This window comes from Propithecus coquereli, unplaced genomic scaffold (assembly GCF_000956105.1).
Source record: "Propithecus coquereli isolate 6110/MARCELLA unplaced genomic scaffold, Pcoq_1.0 Scaffold229, whole genome shotgun sequence".
Taxonomy (NCBI): Eukaryota; Metazoa; Chordata; class Mammalia; order Primates; family Indriidae; genus Propithecus; species Propithecus coquereli.
In genome coordinates this window covers 1,365,967-1,375,061 of record NW_012147830.1, presented here as the reverse complement: position 1 = coordinate 1,375,061, position 9,095 = coordinate 1,365,967, and the positions used below count along the sequence as shown (strand labels likewise).

At 37.9% G+C, this 9,095-nt stretch overlaps 1 protein-coding gene across 1 annotated transcript in view; it reads right to left on the bottom strand.

Moving 5' to 3' along the window:
* The window catches only part of SERPINB7 (serpin peptidase inhibitor, clade B (ovalbumin), member 7), a 40,889-nt gene extending 38,915 nt beyond the window's left edge, over positions 1–1,974 (bottom strand). The window contains exon 1 of the mRNA XM_012645278.1: positions 1,752–1,974. The gene's annotated coding sequence lies outside the window, so the exon portion shown is untranslated. The remainder of the gene's footprint in view (positions 1–1,751) is intronic.
* Positions 1,975–9,095: the final 7,121 nt, after the last annotated feature.

Genomic DNA, 9,095 nt, shown 5'->3' with positions numbered 1-9,095 from the left:
ATGTAGATATTCCTACATTGTCGTATGACTAGTACTTTTTACATATGGAAATTCAATCACCAATTTTTGTTATTGTTGTTTGTTGATTTCTCCCTCTCCAGGGAGGAATACAGCCAAAACCCGCCTTCAAGAATTTATATATTCTTGCATCTATAAAGTTAGCTATCATGGAAGAGTATCAGTGCAGCCCTAGAGATGTTAAGAAAGCAAAGTGCTAGAGAACAGAGTGGGCATTTTCTCATCCATAAAATAAAAATTCAGATCAATTATATTTTCATTACTACGTTATATATGCTATGTATGTATGTGATCATCAGCATGGTATTCGGATTGGGAATTGGGGAATACTGCATCTGGGGGAGATAGCTGAGCTAACCCTTTCAGGGGGAGCAGAGTTGTACTTTACTTCATGCTTCTGATTTTACCTTACACGTTATTCCTACAAGTGTTAGCCTACCCTGCATCTATTTTAATTGTATGATTTAATTCCAAAATTGAATATACTGATCATTTGAAGCTAAGGTGAATATGTTATCAGAAGGATAAATGTGTTTGAATACATTGAACACATGGGAAGAGAACTCTATCAGAAGAATCCATTAGTGATAGAAACATGGAAAACTAAACAAATAATTTTAAAAAATGGGAAATGTAATAATTATTAACTCCAGAGAAAACAAAGATGATATAGTGAAATGTGGATCATGGCACACTTTATAGCTCAGCTGTGGATAAAATTCTCTTAGTTGTAATGATTTAGCCCCCTCAGTCCTGGTTGGATGTCCCACTGGGACCCACTTCTTCCCTTCATCTAAAGTTGCCAGAGCTTCTCATAAGACCTTTGCTTACCTAGGACACCCCCAAGCCACGTCCCGGGACATGGTCATTCAATTCTCGCTCTCTTAAGGCACACCAGAAAGTATTTCTGACCCTAAAAATGTGCAATCATCTGCTCACTGATGTCCGAAATCATCATGGCAGGAGACATGGGCTTCCATGCCACTGACAGAAGTAAGGTTTAGGAGCCAAATAAATGAGGCACCAAAGAGTACACACAGTACGATACCCTTCATGAAAAGATCAAGGCAAGAAAACCTGTGTTTTCAAAGATGCTTTCAGGGGTGGACATATTAAGCTAAGGAAATAATTGCCTTAGTTACCTCTAATGAGAGGGGAGGCTTTTTTGGTAAAGGAACAGGGAGGGATGCTTTAGAAGTTCTGGCAAAGTTCTATTTGTTGCATCGTATGCATATATGGAGTGCACCTTTAGGCTATATTTCATAATTTTAAAAAGTCAGCCAAAACACATAAAGAAATCAAATGCATCAGAGACAGGATCATGGCACACTGTGTATGACTGATAATTGATCTATTCCTAACAGCAGGTTCCGATGGTGGATGGGCTGAGACCCTGAGCTGAGGATAAACAGGTGGCAGTGAGATAAAGAATAGGCTGAAACTAAGACTGAGAGGACTGACGGACGTGGCCCATGGAAGAGATCAGAGGTCACAGAGTTCCCTCCAGCAATTCCCAAACAGAAGCAGATTTGCTGGTGGTGATACACACTAACCCCCCAGAAGAACAATCCTTCCAAGGAACCACCTGGAGAGATTTCAGGACCCTAAGAATGGTCATTGGCCATCGACATCTTCCTTGAGCTTCAGCAGTGAGCCTACCTCTCACCTACAACAGAAGACAGGAGCAATAATGCAAATCAATAATAGAACATGCAAATCAACAAGGTATTCACGCTAGCATCTGATACACAGAAGCAGTAATGAGAATCTTATCTTCTTTCTCTCAGTGACCAGTTCTCACTCACACACACACAAAAAAGTTTAAACACTTTTCAGGACTATTCAGCCCTAAATGCTTTCCCCATGCACTTAGGAAGGTGACAAAAAAGAGGTAAGACAGAAGCCTGATTTACTACTATCTAATGAACCAAAGTAAGCATTTCTAAACAAAAATTTGTTCTATAAACCTTAGAATTGGGTTCTAAAGGCCGTCCATAGGTGCAGTCTGCACCCTACCCAGGCACCTGCTTATTGATGTGTAGACCGAGCTTCTGGGATGGTTTTCCTGTGACCCAGAGCACAGCACTGCCCCTAAAGAAGCTTATAAGCATTTAGCTTTTGAACCAGGTTTCAAAATAGTATCTGACTAAGGCATTCGTTATGTGGTTCATTCAGTTTGCATGTGAATCAGACATGAAGAGATAATTTTCCCATCTCTGCTCCCTATAATGACAATAATTTTAAGGTAACCATAAAAACAAATTTGGGGTTCAACAGTATTTATCATGCCCTCTGTGAGAGAAAGCATTAATAGACTAACTAGACAACAGTTGACTGAAGCAAGATAGCAGTGACAGCAGTGACTTGGTGAGTTTAGCATCCGATTTTATTGCAATTTGTCATTGATCTCTTATAGCCTAATTTCTTTCACCCTATCCTGTGTAAATCCGCTTGGCATAATGACCTAAAATGGAATTTAATGCAATGTTTTTTATTGTTCTTTAATCTTGGATGTTCATCTAGAGCCCTGAATATTTTGGCTGGCTTCTCTTTGTACTGCTTTCTATCCCTCCCTACTCCCTGTTCTTTCCAAGTTGCTCTGGCTTGGAATTTTCCAGAGATACTTCTGTTGGGTTAGTTATCTCACCTGGCTTCTCTAGATGCTCACCTGAACTAAGAAGCTTCAGATAGGAGCTGGAACTTGGGGTGTTCATTCATTCTTGTCACTCTGCCAGCCTCTCCTCCACCCTTCTGATCTGGTAATGGAAAGCTACGTCTGCGCCACCCAGCTCCTCCCTGCTATAATACAGGCTAGAGTTTGTTAAAGTAGGTTTGCCCCTTGAAAAGTGGCCAAGTATAAGGACAGGTAGGCTGGGAACAATTGGCTGCTCACACCTTTGCCATCATAACATGGCACATGGCGACAATGTCTTCTAGTCCAGGCTCCAGCACCACAATGTCGAGTTGTGTGTTGCACCCACCTTCACCTGCTGTGCACAGAAGTGATGGCAAACCTGGTTCTTCTAGCTGAATGTTTCCTGGAAATATAGCCAACATTTGCTCAAATGACTGGGTCCTCTATTGTAAAATGTACTTGGGATTAGAACATACCCATTCTCTTACAGTTGCTTGGCTCTCAGTTTTGTCTAGTGCCGCCTCTTTCCCAGAAGGGAATCCCTCTCGCATATTGAAAATCAAATAGTCATTGCTCAACTCCATGATTTTTTTATGAATAACATAACATTAGAGAAAAATAAAGTCACAGTCTCTGAAGCTTGATCAAGCAGTTGCAGTAAACTTTCTGATACAGAATGCTGTCGCTAATAAGGAAAATATGAGCTTACAAATGGATTCCCTGTTCTCTGTGCTCTAGTATCAGTGTTAATTGACTAGAGTGAGCTGAAATATTCTCAGTCCCACATCCTTTCTATTCCCTACTTGTCGAGGTACAGTACTTTAAAGTGGTGAAATGGTCAGCAGGTAAAAGGCAAGGGACCCAAGTGACACACAAACTGAATAATCCTCCTGACATTTACCAAGAGTCAACCCTAATTAAAGCTCTACTCACCATTGTTTTCTTCTCCACTTTAGCTCAGACATCCCTCCCACTGCTATGTTTGCAACAGTTCATTTACAACTGGCCAATCCCAGAGTGGCATGCATCCAGGAAGGAAACTTAGCCATGGGGACTGGCGTGTCATGTCAATTCTTCTCCCTTCCCCTATAATGGTAATCCAAATTTCCATAGGCTTTACCAGTTCATGAGTACAGATGAATCACATGAATTACAACAGCCTACATTTTACTGTCTCTTGCCCTCACTTACCCGGGGCTGAAGCTCGCTAAGATGCTTAAGGCTTCTCAAGGAAACAAGCTTGCCCATCATCTACAGCACCACATGGGCCTTCCATGCTTCTCTTCTCCTGCTCTGGCCCCTTGTCAATGCTCTCAGTCTCCAGGGAGCACCCGTGTCTCTGCCAAGAATGTCCTCCCTGGTGCCTTCACAGATGCCGACCCCTGGGGTTAGCACTGTCACTTGGTCCCATGAACTCTGAATGTAGATGTGGTGGGTTAGAATTCAGTGTTAATAAGAGTGCAGTTGAAATAGTGGACTGTAAAGTCCAACACAACATGGTAAAGAGGTGGCATGACCAGGAGTACAGAGATTGTTTCATGACCATGGACATCAGCACATGGGGTTCCCACCCCCAAACCCTTGTAATTGTGGAGAGCACAGTGAGCCTTTATAGGCTAAATAGAAGAGAAAATAAGTGGGCTTGATGGACTATAAGATTGTAGACATCATTAAACTGGAAAGTAGATGTTATTAAGCATGGTCAATGGGAGTATGGAGTACACAAGTTCAGTGAGCTGTGATTGGAGGTAAAGAGCTCAGAATTTCAAAAGTGGACCATTTTCAGAAGAAAACAAGGTCTAAGGGTATTCTAGTTGTTTCAAATTAAGGGAAATCCCCTGCACATCCTAAAATATGTAAGCCTATTCCCTGGAAGTTAATGTCATTTGTGTTCTATTCGTTGTTGGTGTTTTGTTTTTTGTGTTTTTTTGAATATTTTGTTTGTTCCAAATTCCAGGTGTTAAAATTTTTATGTCAACTATATTTACCATACCTAGTCCTTATAATCTATCTAAGGCATTTATTTGAATAAAATCTTGTTGTAGCAAGTTTCATGGCTTAATTGTATGTTGTATCTTGTTTAATGCATTCTTAGTGATTGCATGTTAGGTCTATTTTTACTTCTTGATGTATTCTTTGTTGTTTTACTATGGGCAGGGCACAAAAGTATTCAATTAGCCTACATCTCTTGTTTACATGTAAATATTTAACCTATCTTCTCTTTTTGCTCTACTTCCTCCACCTTCTTCTATTTCTCTTTTACTTTTGAAATGAATAAAATTAGCTTTCACTTGGAAAAAATAATATGATATAGTATTCTCCCAGACATTTAAAGGAATGCAAACATTGGAATTTCTTATTATCTCTTCTCATCAGAATTCCAAATGCTGGAAGCCTTCTTGGTTTCCACTTATTTGTGCTATGTCATTTCATCATATCATCATTGCTGAAATGAACAGAATAATAAATGGTAAATTCTCAAAGAATAAAGTCACTATTGTTGTTTATTAGTGTACTTTTCTACTTGAACTCTATTAGTTCTATGAGATTTATAACAGACTAACACAGGAAAGTTTCCCAAACAAAATCCAATTCTAATTTCTTAAGAAGCAAATTAAAGTTTACTTTCAACTCCAGAATTTCAACTTCTTAAGCAAATGCAATAATTGGTCCCATTTGATTTTCTCAATTATTTTATCACCACATCTTGAATATCATTATTTTTCATGCAAAATAAATAACCTAAATCTCTAAATTCATTAAGCTTTACTCTTGACTAGGTCTAGGGGCAAAGTTAAATGTAACAATGTATTTAATTCTCTATAAGATTCTATTTTCTTATCCTTTAAAGTTATCACTCTGATTCTAAATGGGAGCTTAAAAACCTCAACCTATATTCTTCTACTTGTAGTGTAATTTTTAAATCTCTACTTTCATTCTATTTAAATCTGTAAATTCAGTGACCTTGGAGGTAAACATAAATCTAATTATTCCTTTATTAACAGATAAATATATATTGAGCTAAAGTAAACTTTAGATATCATTTAAATCTAAGTCTTACATTTTACAGCATGAGAAAAGTAGGGCTCAGAAAGTTTGTGTTTTTTTCAAATAAGAAGTAATTGAAGTAGACCGTAGGATGCCTGTGATTGTTTTTTCTCATTGAACCATGTTGCCTTCCTGATCATTTCTGGGCTCTTCTTCTCAGTGTCCCTCTTCTCCCTCTTAAACATACCCTTAGAAGTTGGAATTCAATATGGCTACCATTTTGACTTATTCCATGAATATCCCCACAAAATGTGCCTCAAATATAACAGTCCATCTTTCCTCATAGGGTCTACAAGAGATAGAGAATCCCATATAACCTTATCAGAAAAAAAAGTAAGTCATTTCAACTCAGAGTAGTTTCCTTACTGTTTTTGGAGTAATAAATTCCCAACCCATGCAAACCCTTAGGGGAATGCTTTTATTTCATTGGTGGAGGAGGTCTTTAAACAAAAGGATTGTGTTATGTGTATAAAACACATAAGAACACATGAAATAAGTATAAACTAATGGGAAGTCTACAAGATTAGGGAAATACTTAAAGTTTCTCTTATTATAGTCATTTCATTTACAGTTCTATCAATGTCATTATAGATAAAATATAAAATAAAAATAAAGCTGAGAATAAAAACCAGAGACTACCAGGACCCAGTCTACATAAGAAATCACATTCAAAGAAAACACAAATCCCATTCTATTTACTTAGGCTTCCTTAAAAAGACCATTGTAAGATTTCAGAAAGCAGGCCAACATCAAAAATGCCTCCTAAATTCTTTTAGGTATCTCTTCCCATTCCCAAACTTTCACTCACACCAGTAACTAAATGTCCTCCCCTTTGTCTCCAAATGCACTATTTCCTCACCACAATTATGCCTCACTTTCCCTTTATCTCTTCTTTTCTTGCACGTGTTTACACTATCCCCATTAATAGAGCACCCAGTGACATGTGTCCCATCCACCTCACCCCACCCTGTGAAATGCATGCACATCTCTTGGAAGTTCAGTTTTTCTCCCACTCCTACTACACTTCCTGAGACTATCAGCCCCCTGTATTCTGATGAAGGTGAATAAAATTCTACAGAATGTGGAATCTTTCTCTCTCTTTCACTGCATGTTTGTGTGTGTGTGTGTGTTCATGTGTGTGCGTGTGTGTGTGTGTGTGTGTGTGAGACAGAGAGAGAGAGAGAAATGGAAAGAAAATAAGGTAAGGTTGTAAAAGAGTTAAACTACATAGTCATCATGTTAAATATGGATATATTGAACTCTATACCCTGATAATATAGAACACATTTATATCAAATCTCTGTGGCTCATTCATGGAAATTTATCATATATTATGTTGCAAAGAAAGCACCAGTAACTTCAATAAAGGAGGAATATTACAAGCAACACTCTGATCATACTTAGTAAAACTAGAGTTTACTATCAACAACAACGAAAAAACTCACAACACGATCTCTCACATGCATAGTAAAAATCCCCCTGTGAATTTCTAGGTGAAAGATAAAATAGAAACTGAAATTATAAAATTAAAAAAATAATAATAGTAATGACAATGGTGTCCAGTTCTGGTCAAGATATGGAAAACACACTCCACTGTATTCTGTCCTGCTAATTACAACTAAAACATCCGGACAAAAGCCATAAGGTAACCATGAGAATACTCTGAGAATGGAAAAAAGAAGGAAGACAGGCTAGGGGCCTCAGGACTGGAGAGGAAACCTAGTGTTAAATTTGCTTCGTGTTTTTCCTCCTGCACATATCAGCCTTGGTGCTGTAGCAGTCCGTACTCTGGATCTACTAGCAGAGACAGGAAAAAAAATTCTCTCTCGCCAAAGGCCCAGGAAGAGGAGGAGAGCCTGGAGGACAGACCCTTTATATGATGTCCACACTACTACAGGCAGATGCCATGAGAGAGCAACACTGCTTACCCACCCCGCTGGCCTGGTTGCCACAGAGACTGTGAGTAAAACCATGAGAACTATCCCCACCCCACACTATGCAAACACAAGCAGAAGCAACTGTAGCCTTCCTCCACCCCTTGATGGTGACTGCAGACACAAATAAGAGAGCCCTACCCCTTCTGATTTGCACTGTGTGCACGGAGCTGGGAGGTGGAGTCCTCTGTCAACTCCCACCCTTCAGTTGGAAAACACCAACAAAATTGTAACCCTTGTAACCCCACTCCCCCTCCCAACAAGAAGATTTGAGGAACGTCACAAAGATGTGGGAGATGGAAAAAAGGATGGTTTACATGTGCATATGAAGTCCTGGGCTCACCCCTGCTCCATTCATCTGTAAAAATTAACAGAATCAGTAGAGCAAAGCTTTTAGAATTGAATTCTGGGATAATCAACAATCAATAGCAAAAAACAGGCAAAAAATTGCTCATATATAGAAGAACTGAACACCATCATCAACCAATGTGATATAATTGGCATTTGTGGACTATATCACCAAACGACAGATGAATGCACATTGATTTTGAGCACACATGGAACATTTACCAAGACAGACTATATTCTGGATTATAAAATACATTTAAAAGAATTAAGCTAATTTTAATGAATTAAAAAGAATTAAAATTATATAAAATATGTTCTCTGCCCAAATGGAATTAAAAAACAAATTAGTAAAAAAGATATAATAACATGAAAATCTTCAAATATTTGGAAATTAAACAATACACTTATGGATATTCCACGGTAAAAGAGCAAGTCTCAATGGAAATTGGAAAAAGTTTTAAACAAAATGAAATAAAAATACAATATATCCAAATCTGTGGAATGATGCTAAAGCAGTGTTTCGAGGTTAATTTATAGCCCTCAAGTCATATATTAGAAATAAAGAACAGTCTCGAGCTGATAATCTATGCCTATGCTTTTTACCTCCAGAAACTAAAAGAGCAAAATAAACCAAAATCAAGCAGAAACAAAAAAAAAACATAATGAAAAGAGCAATACTCAACAAAAACAATACAGAAAATCAATTAACCCAAAAGATAATTCTCCAAATTAATCGATAAAAGTGGCAAACTCATAGCAAGACTGTCAAAGAAAAAATGAGAATATACAAATTACCAATGTCAGAAATGAAAAAGACCCAATAGACTACACAGATCCCACAGACTTAAAAAGATAATGAAAAAGAGCTCCATGAACAACTCAATGCCCCTAAATTCAACAAATTACAAGAGTTAGACCAATGCTTTGAAAACCACCACACACCACCAAAACTTACTCAAGATTAAATAAATAACCTGAATAGTTCTATAAGTATCAAAGAATTGAATGTGCATATTAAAGCCTTCCAAAAAAGGAAATTGCCAGTCCTAGATGGTTTTCTTGATGAATTCTACCAAACATTCAGAAAAGAAATAATACCAATATTATACAAT